This window comes from Glycine soja, unplaced genomic scaffold (genome assembly GCF_004193775.1).
Source record: "Glycine soja cultivar W05 unplaced genomic scaffold, ASM419377v2 tig00005439_1_pilon_451196_845285, whole genome shotgun sequence".
In the NCBI taxonomy this organism is placed as follows: domain Eukaryota; kingdom Viridiplantae; phylum Streptophyta; class Magnoliopsida; order Fabales; family Fabaceae; genus Glycine; species Glycine soja.
In genome coordinates this window covers 353,334-367,523 of record NW_021143612.1, presented here as the reverse complement: position 1 = coordinate 367,523, position 14,190 = coordinate 353,334, and the positions used below count along the sequence as shown (strand labels likewise).

Genomic DNA, 14,190 nt, shown 5'->3' with positions numbered 1-14,190 from the left:
CATCTTTCTTGTTTGAAAATAGTTGCATTTCTATCCATTTCCAATCAACTTGTTGGTTACTCATGTTTAAAGATAGAAATAAAGAGAAGTAACCCCACAAAGTAAATAATTATGCTATAAGATTAAATAGTTTTTTTATCAGCGCTATAAGATTATATATAATTTGTAGTATAATCAAATTTTAGTGTTAATTTCATTGCTATAACATATTTGTAATTCCTTTTGGGCTATTGAATAACTATTCAAAGGTGTAGTATAAGATGCTAGCAAAATGTGTTTCAACCATAAAGTAAAAATAACAATCACATTTCAGATCATGCTTCTATTGAGAAAATAATCAAGATATTTCAATTCTGATCATAAGGTTCAAATGACATGTTGATGTTCAATTATTTCCTAATAAGTCCCCTAGCTAGCAGCAAATAACTCAAAAAATTAAAATTACATAACAGTTAGTTAGTTAGAATCAACTAAGCAAATGCCTTTTTAACATGATATCATTCTAATTCTTCCCTCGTGAATGGAATAGGTGTGGTAGTCCTCTGTGGGGTCAAACCAAAGCATGTGCCTCATCTTACGCCCACCAGTCCCATTCTTGTATACATTAGTCTGAATCAAATAAGGCTCTCCTGTTTTGTTTCCCAAAAACTCAAAATCAAGTTCATCTCTTTCTGGCCCCGCACCATTTTCTGAGCACAACTGCAACAATTCCCCACTCATCACAATGGAATCATAGAAACATAGAGGGGAACTCATTAAAAAATAAACAATGTATAAGTGGATAAAACATAGAAGCATTCTCAAAAAAGAAAAAGGCCCTAAATAATAAATAAATTGAAGCCAGTAGTTTATCCATGTAAATATACTAATCATTCAAAATTAGTATACATTCTCAAAGTTAACAGTAAAAAGTTGAATGATCTGCACTTGTAGTATCCATAAAACTCGACCCCTAAAGGAAAAAAATGATCATTTTTTCAAGAACATTACACATATCACAACCAATATCAGTAATCGTGTTACTAAAAAATGTGTTCCACCACAAACGTTCGAGACAAAAATGATGCAGAAGAAAGCCACAGTAAAGAAGCAAAATTGCAGAGAAGAAAGACAAATAATAATAATAATAATAATAAAGAAGAAGCATCACGAACCTGAAAGAGGGATTCTGCATAATCATTGATATTGTTCATTGCTTTGTGTTTCGCTTGCACCCTTCTAAACCTTCTCGATGTATCATTGCTCCTTCTCTATAATTAAACCGTTCTCAGCAACAAAACATGTAAACAACACTTTTCACTGCTTGGGTTACACAAAAAGTTCCCAGATTGTAAAAAACGGATACAAAATTAGAAAGAAACACGGAATTGGGGTGGTGAGACCCATAATTAAAAGAGACAAAAATTGATATAAATCAAGAGAAGTTGTTGAATCAAATGACAAAAAGATAAAACGAAGGGAATTGAGAGAAACTAACGGAGTCCAAATGATTGTGGCATTTACGTTGCAGGGGAAGGGTGGAATGGAAGAGTGCGGCCCTGAGAAAGGAATGAAGATTAATAATAACAATAACAATAATTAATCAAAACAAAAAAATAACAAAAATTAAGAAAGAGTACAAAGAAGACATGTGTTTGTTCTAAACTTCATTTTTTTTGCCCCACTGAACAAAGCAACAATTAATTTTCTACTCTTGCTTTTAAAAAATTGAGATTTTAAGGGTAAAAATGTTGAATCTAAAGTACCCGTGAATCTATTTCAGTTTTTTTTTCTTGTTGCAAAAAATTGAAACTTTAGGGGTAAAAATGTTGAATCTCAAGTACCTATGAAGATTGAAAGTTACAAACCTTTGCTGATGTGCAGGAATATGAGTCAATGTCTGGATACTTCCTCACGGGTGACGTTGCAAAACCATGGAGCAGCGAAAACTACTTTAACTTGGAGCAACAAAACCAACAAAATAACAAAGAAAAGAGCATTCAATAGCAAAAGAACATTCAATAGGCAAGATCAATGTTACTACCAAAAGGAAACAAATATGCATAACAGCAAAGCAAAAAAAAAAAAAACCTTGCCTGTTGGATGCTTCTTCATCATCATGTTGCACAACCACCAAGCTGAAGAAAACTGAAGAAGGAAGAGATGGGTTTTCTCAATAGGAAAAGAACATTCAATAGGCAAGATCAGTGTTACTAACAACATGAAACAAACATGCATAACAACAAAGCAAAAAAAAAAACCTTTACTGCTGTATCCTTTTTGTGAGGAAATTCAGAGACGCGTTCCATCTCTATGATTCGGAGAACCACGAAAACTAACAGATGCATCAAACAAAACATAAAAAATCGTCACTTCAACCTTGCGAGGCAAAAAAACATGTTATCTGAAGCAAACATAACCAATGTACACAAATTTCACCATATTTACAACTGGAAAAAATAAAAACGCAAGAAAAAGAAGAAGAAAAAATATCACATATGAGATTTTAGGATAAAAAAGTTACCTTGGGAACCTATTGTCTCATATCCCTCATCTCAATTCATTGGAGAGCATAAAGAGTCATGAGGAAGCGGAGGCCGGAGATAGCGGAGAGTGAGGGAGGAATGGGGCCGGAGAACTTATTCGAATCAAAGAAGAGAATGTCAGAAATAGAAAGATAAAAGATAAAAAAAGAGAGGAGAAGATTGAGGAATAAAGAGTAACGTGGAGAAGATTGAGGAAGAGAAGGAGAAAATTGAGAAAAAGAGAGTAACGTGGAGAAGATTAAGGGAGAGAGAAGAGAATTCTAATTATTAAGTGAAATTAAATGGCGAGTTGAAATCCGCCAATTAGGGAGTGACATATGTTCAAAACTGCACATGCAACGCGACACGTGGTGGGGACAATAGAAAAAAAAGAAGCAAAAAAATAAAGGGGCAAAATGACCAAAAAACCAAGGAAATGGACAGCTGTCACAATCTTAAGCAGGGATATTTTAGAAATTTCCAGAGGGTTCTCTTTTATAGATAATATATAGATTGTACGCACTATTACCCTAGCAATAAAATCTTCATTTTTAATTAATAATAAATATATTTTAGAGAAAAGACAAATGAACATGGAGGTAATGCTCAATTTAAAATCTAAAAATTAAGGTTACATTTTTTACAGTATAATTCTATTTCTAACGTTTTATTTCTTTTATGATTTTTTTTAAACATTTCGTATTAGTGTAAATTGTAAAAAAATATTAAAAAGTAAATTTGTAAGATTATTTATTGGAAAAAAATAAAAAATTTAAATTAATAATGATAATATTTATAAGTTTAACTTAAAATAAAAATAAAAATGAAATAAAATGAAAAAAAGGTAGTTTTCAAAAAAGTAAATACTTTTGATAAAGAAAAAGAAGGTATATAATAATTTTATTTTTATTTTGCACATTTTACTTTTATTTGAAGATTTGATTATGTTATCAATTGGATTGTCTTTCTTATCACACATCAATAGAAAGATTTCATCTTTATCCTGCACTACATAATCATAATCATTCATGTTTGATACATAACTCAACTCACAATTCATAATTTTGAATAACAAACATAGAAATAAAACTAATATAAAATATGATAATACATCTTTCAAATTTTCATATATATAATACTTATAGGACAAAAAAATGAAAGGCCTAATAATAAAAAAGTAAATATAAATTAAAAAATATAAAAAAATCACAAAGGAAAAAACAATGAAAAAAAAGACTAAGTTGTGTATGAAAAAAAAATAGCATAACATATTTTTCGAAAAAAATACAAAATTTAAAAAATAAAAAATAATATAGATTTACACACAAATTCTTTTCACATTTTTTTAATAATAATAATAAGATAGATAGATAGATAGGTAGATAATATAACTAGTTTAGTGTCTCGTGTTTTGTACAAATATTAAATTCATATTTTATAATTTATAGTAGTAATTTTATTATATTATTTTCAATTTTTAATATATTATTAATTATTTAGTTTAAATTTTAATAAATGTATGTTAGTAAATATGTTAATAAATATTTAAATATATTTTTATATACACACATGTTAAAAAGATGTTATTATTGAAGATGTTGTCCTAGGTAGAATATCCCTTCACTTTGATGATGAACATGTTATCTTTTGAATTTCTTTTAAAAAGTTAATTTAATTCTTTTTTTTGTGATTTGCACACTTGATTTTTTTTATTATCCCTAGGAATTGAACCAACAAAATAATATAAGAATGATATTAAAATGATAATAAATAATAGTTTTTTGCTAATTAAAAAATGAAAGGAAATGATTAAGGCTTAATTGCACATTTTACCACCAAATTTTTATTATTTTATGGATTTTACCAATTAAGTTTTTTTTCTTCAGGAATTTTTACCATTCAAGTTTCAACATTTCACAAATTTTATCATCTATTTTTTTTAAATGTTTGTGCATTTTATCATCACAATGATAACAAATGACGTCGTTTTGTTTTATCTTTAACTTTTTTATGACAAGTCAATGGTGGTAAAATACGCAAAAATTGAAAAATTTTGTGGTAAAATTTCAAAAAGTAAAAGTTGAATGGTAAAATTTATAAAATAATGAAAATTGGGTGGTAAAATTTACAATTACTCAATTATTAATTAGTCAATTAAAAATAGTTTTGATATATTACCGACTAGATTGATTTATTAAAAGTACAATTTTTCACTCTTTATACTTAGTTGAGCAGCTATGCTTCTGCAAGACAAAACAAGCATCCAAACATGATTTTTGCCAAGAAAATGCATGCAAATGACACAAAAGCTTACAAAATATCACTCTAAAAGGGGTTTATCAATCTCCCCACACTTGAGCATTGATTGCCCTCAAGCAATTGTTCTAGTTCTCTTAATCAAAACAAATTCTCCCAAATTCTCCCACACTTTGAGTGACCCTTATAAATAACAACCTTAGGATTCGTGTAAATTCTATTCTATTTTATTCAGGAGAAAATACCCAAGCTGAGTGCATGGAGTTTTAGGGTTTTACGTTTTTAGCTTTGTATTACTATTCACGTGAATGCATTTTTCCATTTTCTGCCTTCAATTGCAATTTCGTTTTTGTTCCTTCTTATGCTTTTAGCTTCATTTACGTTTTCTGTCTTTAGCTTCATTTACGTTTCTGCTTCTAGTTTCATTTACGTTTTCTGCTTTTGTTGAACTTATGGAAGGCTAAATTTCTAGTGTTGTTTCCCTCTGAGGATGAAGCGTAACTCTCTTTGAGGTTCTGTTTTTAATGTTGCTCTCCTATCGGTTTTCCCTTCACCAATTAACCCACATGCGTTCTGTTAATCTGTGCACGCTTGGTGTTCGATTAATTGCCTTTGTGCTTAAATTACGTTCGTGCTTAATGAACAAGGGGTTAATTAGTGTATGTGTTGCTTAATCACATATTGACAACCCTAAATTGATTTTCGCTTAGTAAATTAAATTAGGGTTGGATTAAGTGGTTAACTGCTAGGGGTGAAATCCTCATAACCTAGGATAAGAGAATGGCTTCTGAATCAGAGAAAACAACACGTTTTTAAAACTATTAATTTTGTATTCCAATCTGCTTGTTCTTAAATTCACAAAACAAACACCCCCCCAATTGTTACTCTTATAACGAAGCATATTATGAACATTTGGTTAGTCATTGCTCGTTGGGAAACAACCTAGGATCACTTCCTAGTTACTGCATTCTAATGTTTATTTGATTCGGGTACGGCCTCGATCAAATTTAAGTACCTGTGTTTTTCATGAGGAAAAATGTTGGTACTTGGGGGCATATCACTCGGTTTGGAACTCTCTTAAGATTCATGTTGATCAACATGAGGGGGGGGGGGGGAGTGGCCTGTGCACGACAGGGTGACCTCGACAGTTGCCACCAAGTTTTCCTAAGTAAGAGTGTTATGAGGACACGCTTAGGCTATTTCCTATTGAATGGTACCATATTGCATTTGAGAGTTGAGTCAAGTGCATGCATCATTCCGAGCATAATTGATTCGAATTGTTGAAAAGTTAATGACTAGTTTGTTAAGTGTATGTTGAACTCATAGATTATCGAGAATAATTGTGGTTATTGTTATTGTTTTTTTTCTAATCACTGATATCTGACGTTCGTTGATCTTTTATGATAAACTCACCCTTGCATTTTGTACCGTATGGTTGGTGCCTGTGATGATCTCGAACTTTCATTTGTGGGAGCAAATGAGTAGTACTAGGTGTCTTGGAGGGAAGTCTTTTGTTAGAGCCGCCAAGCTGACGTGATAACGTTGGAGTTTATTTTGGGAGAGAATTGAATTTTGTTATCAACTATTCCTTAGTTGGTTCCTTGATTTTTTTATTGGATATATAAAGTCCAGGTTTAGATACATGTAAAAATTGAATTATACTTTGACATGTGAATGATGTATAGTGGTTCTATTTATATATATTTACGTATTTGTGTGTTATTTGGTGAATGTATATCGCGAAAAAATTACCACCGTTTTCATAATCAAATGAATAAAACTTTTGCTTAAAATTGAAATGCCGCGTTTTAGAGTAGTGATGTCATAATGACGAGGCGGGTCGTTACATTAGTGATATCAGGGCCTGGTTGAACCTTTCAGCCAGTGAGTTGTGAGTTTGTTGTGTTTCTTTGTACATTTTGTGTTTTCTTTGTTGAATGTTTGAGTACCTAATTATTTCGTAGTTTCTTGGGTTGTTTGTGTTTGGAACTTACTCACATTGTTGTTTTACGTGGGTTTTGGAGATTTGTTGGTGTTGTCATAACATGTTTGTATCCCTGATGTTTGTTATACCATGAGTTCCAATGCCTTGTAATGAGCTATTAGACTGGCCATCTTGATAATTCGTGAAGTGCAATGGGACACTATGACAAACGGTCATGAATACAAAGGGTGGAGAGTGGGTGTTAATGTCTTGAGAGAGAACTGTTGTAGAAGAGTTATTTCTCGAGGCATCAACTCTCAAGAGTAACTTAAGTAAGAGCTTGAGATAGGTATGAAATTGTCTTAGTCCTTTTCTTATGTGTATTCCTTCCATGTTCTCACTTCTTGGTGTGTGCAGGAAGTGATGGATGGTAGGAATGATCATGTGATAGCTGATGCCCTCTAAGCCTTAGCACATGCTATGGGGAATTAGAATAAAGGAGAAGCTAGTGGAGTTGTTGTGTATCAAGGGTTGGATCGCTTCCAATGAAACAACCCCCTGATTTCAATGGAAGATACAACCCTGATGGTGCTCATAACTAGATACAAGAGATTAAGAAGGCCACTTTTGGAACTTTTTTTATATTTTCATGATTTTTAAAAATCACCAAAAATCAAAAATGATTTTTAGACATTTACTGTGGTGTTTTTGAATTTTTTTAAAAATTGTTTGGGGGTAGTTTTCCATTTTTTGTATCATTTCAAAAAATATCGTGAATATGATAGAGTAGTTGTCTATTATTTCTATTATTCTTGTCATTTTGTCACTAATGAGCATAGTTGTGTATGACTAGGTCCAAACTAGGTGATTTGCATCCATATGATCCTGAGATACATAGGACATTTCATAGGAGTATAGTTTTGCATTATAGTGTAGTTCTGGATAGTAGTATAGTGCATACTGATTTCATTACCGATTCTATTTCTGAGCCTAGTTTTAGTGCTTTTGAGTCTGAAATTAGTGTTGATACAATTGCTGACAACAATCAAACTCTTATGGAATTGGCTACACCTGATGTTGTGTATCAACCTTGGTGTATTCAATATCCTAAACAAAGGTTAGTTATGAGCTAAAGTCTATACTAATCAATTTGTTGCCAAAGTTTCATGGTCTTGCAGGTGAAGATCCACACAAGCATCTTAAGGAGTTTCATGTAGTGTGTTCCACCATGCGACCACATGACATTCAAGAGGATTATGTGAAGATGAAAGCATTTCCATTCTCTCTGGATGGTGTGGCTAAAGACTGGTTGTACCTTCAACCAGACCTTATCAACATTTGGATAGATATGAAAACAAGATTTTTAGAGAAATTCTTTCCTGCATCCATAACTGCATCCATTCAAAAATAAATTTGTTGTGCAAGACAACAACCTGGAGAGACATTATATGAGTACTGGGAGAGATTCAACAAGTCAATAAGTTGTGTGCTACTTGTCTTCACCATCAAATCAGTGAGCAATTATTGATCCACTATTTTTATGAAGGGTTGATGTTAATGGACAAGAGTATGATTGATGCAGCCAGTGAAGGCGCTTTAATGGACAAAAATCTTGTTGTTGCAAGACAATTGATTTCTAACATAGCAACCAATTATCAGCAATATGGTACTAAAATGGTTGCAACATCCAAGGTTGTTGCAAATGAAGCTTTTGTTTTTATGGTTGTTGATAAGCAAAGGTTGGAGAACAAACTTAGAGAATTGACATCCCTTGTGAGACAACTAGCCATTGGTCAACAACAAAATGTGATAATAGCAAATGAACCAAGGCTATATGGTATTTGTTATGCACCTGATCATCCAACATATGTATGTTCCACTCTCTAAGAAACAAAATGGGTTGCTGATGTTTTTGCCATGTAATCTGGACAACCATTTAGACCTCCTCAATAACAATATAATCCTTACTCCAACACTTATAATCCTGGTTGGAGAGATCATATGAACCTATGATACGGTCCTGGTCCACAACAGTAGCAGACACAACAACAACAACCCCTCAGACAACAACAATATCAACCCTCCACTAGCAAATACCAAGCTCCCCCATTCAAACAACAACAACAATTCTAGCTTCGCAGACATGGTATTCGCCGGGGAAAGAATCGAAGTGGGCTTGAAGAGAGGGAAGTTCGATTACGTCTCCTCCACAAGTACCAATGCTAGGAGGATCGGATCAACTGGGGCAAAAAGGAAGGAAGGAGATACCCATGCCGTCACTTCAGCACCGGCATGGATCAAGCCACCGCAGATCTCTCACGGTACCCATCAGTACGAGCAACATCACCCGAGCTTCTCAGCTCGTGCCGGGGACTCCTCCAACTCAGCACCCATACAAGCTAGGGCGCCTGCACCCATCCAGAGGGAGACCCCCCAAGCTACGGCTCCAACCCCGACTCTCCCGGCCGGTAATGCCCACTTTGGCGCCGGTTCCAATGCGATAAGGAACTTTCCCCCGAGGACAACATTCACACCAATCCCAATGACGTGCGAAGACCTCTTGCCATCCCTCATCGCCAACCAGATGGCTGTGATATCTCCCGGGAAGATCTACTAGCCTCTTTTCCCAAAGTGGTAAAACCCTGACGCAACCTGCGCATACCATGGGAAAACCCTGGGCCACTCCACCGAACGCTGCCTGGCCCTTAAATACAAGGTCCAACATTTGATAGACATCGGATGGCTGACGTTTCAAGAGGACCGGCCCAACGTGAAAACAAACCCGCTTGCCAATCATGGAGGGGGAGCGGTTAATGCCGTCGAGTCGAGTAGGCCGCGCAGGTCCAAGCCTTTGAAGGACGTGACGACCCCCAGGAGGTTTATCTACAAGGCCCTACAAAAGGGGGGCGTAATTCCCCGCGGTGGGCACGGGGAAGATTCCTGTTTGATGCATCCCGGCGCGCTACATAACATGGAAACATGTTTAGCAGTGGTGGACCTGTTGCAACAGATGATGGACCAAGGCCGGTTGGAAGTCGGCGATGAGGGGAGTGAAGAGCAGCATATATGTATGCAGTCTGCAGATGAGGGAAGTCTTGGAAGGCCTAATCTTTTGGTGGTATATTTCACCAGAGACGCAGCTCCCCAAACACCCTGATACCCCTCAGTAGTTAAACCTATTCCGTTTCCATACCAAAATAGCCACGCAGTTTCATGGAGGTATGCACCTCCAAGCGAAAGGAAGGAAGAAGTCACCAACATCAGCTCGTTGTCGGCTAAGGTAACCAATATCACGGGGCTGAGCGGCATGACCCGCAGCGGTCGCGTGTTCGCACCCCCTGACCTGCCGACACAACCCGCAAACGTTAAAGGGAAGGCAAAGATAGTGGAAGAACAAAATGACAAAGTGATCCCCGCTCCGAACGAGAATATTCCAGTGAAAGGTTTTTCAGAGAAAAAGGATGGTTGTGGCAAGAAAGAAGTATTGCTAGAGGAGGCAGGCGAGTTCCTCCACATTATTCAACAAAGCGAGTTCAAGGTCATTGAGCAGCTCAACAAAACCGCGGCCAGAGTCTCTCTTTTGGAACTGCTCATGAGCTCTGAGCCTCATCGGGCTTTGCTAGTAAAGGTCTTGAACGAAGCTCATGTAGCCCAAGACATCTCCGTAGAAGGCTTTGGGGGACTCGTCAATAACATCACTGCCAACAACTATCTCGCCTTCGCTGAAGAAGAAATCCCTGTCGAGGGGAGAGGGCATAACAGGGCTTTGCATGTGTTAGTCAAATGCATGGACCACGTCGTGGCCAAGGTACTCATCGATAACGGTTCCAGTTTAAACTTAATGCCCAAAAGCACGTTGGAGAAATTGACATTTAACGCTTCCCATCTAAGGCCAAGTTCCATGGTGGTCCATGCCTTCGACGGTAGCCGCCAAGAGGTGAGGGGAGAGATCGACCTCCCTGTACAGATAGGCCCCCATACCTGTCAGGTTACCTTCCAAGTAATGGATATTAACCCGGCTTACAGCTGTCTTTTGGGACGCCCGTGGATCCACTCGGCGGGAGTCGTTCCCTCTACACTCTACCAAAAACTGAAGTTCGTAGTAGAGGGGCATTTGGTCATTGTATCGGGGGAGGAAGACGTCTTGGTAAGTTGCCCATCCTCTATGCCATATGTGGAAGCCGCGGAGGAGTCATTGGAAACGACCTTCCAATCTTTTGAGGTAGTAAGCATTGCCTCCGTAGATTCCCTCTCTGGGCAGCCTTGCTTGTCCGATACGGCAATGATGGTGGCCCGGGTGATGTTGGGGAATGGCTATGAGCCCATAATGGGTTTAGGCAAGAACAACGGCGGCAGAACCAGCCTGGTAAGCACCAGAGGAAACCGCAGGAAGTTTGGATTGGGCTATAAACCCATGCAAGCGGACATAAGGAAAAGTGTCGTGGAAAGGAAGAACAGAGGCCAAGGTTCACAATTGGGACGACAAGTCGAAGGGGCCCCGCCCTGCCACAGCAGTAGGAGCTTTATAAGTGCGGGTCTAGGACATGAAGGCCAAGTCGTTGTGATATGCGAGGATGACTCTCTAAGTGGGTCGGATTTGGTACGACCATGCCCTTCTGGTTTCCGACTAGGAAATTGGCGAGTGGAGGAGCGCCCGGACATTTACGCGACAAGCATAATGTAACCCTTTGTGGCTTTTAAACTCTACGGTTGGGCCTAGGCTTTAGAGTTTCCTTTTGTTAAGGCATTATGTCTTTTGTTCCTGAATTTATAATATAAAGATCTTTCTTCATCTGTTCATGCGCCTCTACCCATTCTCATTCATTTGCATGTTTATTTCTTTACGCTTAAAACGCCAGATCCGACGACGAGTCCCTCGAAGTTACTAATACCTGGGACCCGACCATTGATTTCAAGCAAGAAGCGGGTCAGACGGAGGGTGAAGAGGACGAGGATGTGGGACTTCCCCAGGAGTTGGAGAAGATAGTCGCTCAAGAGGACCGAGAGATAGGGCCTCATCAAGAAGAGACGTAGCTAGTGGACTTAGGAACCGACAGTGGGAAAAAGGAAGTAAAGATAGACACGGGTATGACCGCACCCATCTGTGAAGAATTGATGGCCCTGCTAAAGAACTACCAAGACATCTTTGCTTGGTCATACCAAGATATGCCCGGTTTGAGTTCTGACATCGTACAACACAGATTACCTCTAAATCCTGAGTGTTCCCCGGTAAAACAAAAGCTGAGGAGGAGGAGGCCCGAGACGTCCTTGAAAATAAAAGAAGAGGTAAAGAAACAATTTGACGCTCGTTTTTTGGCTGTTGCTCGGTACCCAGAATGGGTTGCAAACATTGTACCAGTCCCTAAAAAGGATGGGAAGGTACGAATGTGTGTAGATTATCGGGACCTAAATTGAGCCAGTCCCAAGGACAATTTTCCTCTGCTACACATCGATATCCTCGTGGATAATACGGCCAATTTCGCTTTGCTTTCCTTCATGGATGGGTTCTCCGATTACAATCAGATAAAAATGGCGCCGGAGGATATGGAAAAGACTACCTTCGTCACCCTGTGGGGGACGTTATGTTATAAGGTGAAGTCCTTTGGACTCAAGAACACCGGGGCAACTTATCAACAAGCTATGGTGGCTTTGTTCCACGATATGATGCACCGAGAAATCGAGGTCTATGTGGACGACATGATTGCCAAGTCTAAGACCGAGGAGGAACACCTTGTCAACTTGCGGAAGTTGTTTGAAAGGCTTAGGAAATATCGCTTGAGTTTAAACCCCGCTAAGTGCACCTTCGGGGTCAAGTTAGGGAAATTACTGGGTTTCATCGTAAGCCAAAAAGGGATAGAGGTGGACCCCGAAAAGGTGAAAGCCATCCTTGAGATGCCAGAACCGCATACTGAGAGGCAGGTCCGAGGTTTCCTAGGGCGTTTGAACTACATTGCCAGATTCATATCACAGCTCATCGCTATATGTGAGTCGTTGTTCAAACTCTTACGCAAAAACCAATCCATCCGCTGGAACGAGGATTGTCAAGAGGAGTTTGGAAGGATCAAACAGTGTCTCATGAACCCTCCCGTGCTTATGCTGCCGGTGCCTGGAAGACCTCTCATCTTATATATGACGATTTTGGACGAGTCAATGGGATGTATGTTGGGGGCAACATGACGAGTCCGGAAAAAGAGAGTGCATCGTCTACTACTTGAGAAAGAAGTTCACGGCCTGTGAAATGAACTACTCCCTGCTGGAAAGAACGTGTTGTGCTTTAGTCTGGGCGTCCCACTGTCTAAGACAATACATGTTGAGCCATAGCACCTGGTTGATATCCAAGATGGACCCGGTCAAGTACATTTTTGAGAAGCCTGCTCTAACGGGGCGGATCGCCCGGTGGCAGGTTTTGCTATATGAGTTCGATGTAGTCTATGTCACCCAAAAGGCAATAAAGGGAAGCGCCTTGGCGGATTATTTGGCTCAGCAGCCTCTCAACGACTATCAACCCATGCATCCCAAGTTCCCGGATGAGGACATCATGGCCTTGTTTGAGGAAAAGCTAGATGAGGACCGGGACAAGTGGACCGTGTGGTTTGATGGAGCATCAAACATTCTAGGCCATGGCGTTGGGGTAGCATTGGTCTCTCCGGACAATCAATGTATACCTTTCACAGCCAGGCTAGGGTTCGACTGTACCAACAACAGGGCTGAATATGAAGCATGCGCCCTGGTCGTCCAGGCAGCAATTGACTTCAATGTCAAGCTACTCAAGGTGTACGAAGACTCAGCGCTGGTGATTCACCAGCTGAGAGGGGAATGGGAAACTAGAGACCACAAGATGATACCCTACCAGGCCTATATCAAGGAATTGGCTGGTTTCTTTGATGAGATCTCCTTTCATCATATTCCCCGAGAGGAAAATCAAATGGCAGATGTGCTTGCCACTTTAGTGTCCATGTTCCAGCTAACACCGCACAGAGACCTACCGTACATTGAATTCAGGTGTCGTGGCAGACCCGCACATTGTTGTTTGGTGGAAGAAGAGCGGGATGGTAAGCCTTGGTATTTCGATATCAAGCGATACGTTGAAAGCAAAGAGTACGCACCGGAGACTTCTGACAACAACAAAAGGACGTTGAGGAGATTGGCGGCCGGCTTCTTCGTGAGCGAAAGCATACTATACAAGAGAAACCATGACATGGTTATGCTATGCTGCGTGAACGCTAAGGAAGCTGAAAACATGCTTGGGGAGGTCCATGAGGGCTCTTTTGGTACGCACGCTAATGGGCACGCCATGGCTAGAAAGATCTTAAGGGCGGGTTACTATTGGCTCACCATAGAGAGCGATTGCTATCTCCATGTGAGGAAATGTCACAAATGCCAGACATTCACAGACAATGTCAACGCTCTGCCCTCGCCTCTGAATGTCTTGGCCGCATCATGGCCATTTTCCATGTGGGGAATAGATGTGATTGGGGCCATAGAGCCCAAAGTTGCAAATGGACA

At 38.9% G+C, this 14,190-nt stretch overlaps 1 long non-coding RNA gene across 3 annotated transcripts; it reads right to left on the bottom strand.

Moving 5' to 3' along the window:
- Positions 1 to 290: 290 nt before the first annotated feature.
- LOC114404176 lies at positions 291 to 2,703 on the bottom strand. 3 transcript variants are annotated; one of them, XR_003664846.1, is made up of 6 exons: positions 2,504 to 2,703; positions 2,241 to 2,314; positions 1,848 to 2,127; positions 1,478 to 1,538; positions 1,155 to 1,299; positions 291 to 699 (listed from the first exon to the last, which is right to left on the bottom strand). It is a non-coding gene; the product is annotated as an uncharacterized LOC114404176 (long non-coding RNA). The 3 variants fall into 3 exon arrangements; XR_003664845.1 differs by having other exon boundaries at positions 1,155 to 1,250; XR_003664844.1 differs by having other exon boundaries at positions 1,155 to 1,538.
- Positions 2,704 to 14,190: the final 11,487 nt, after the last annotated feature.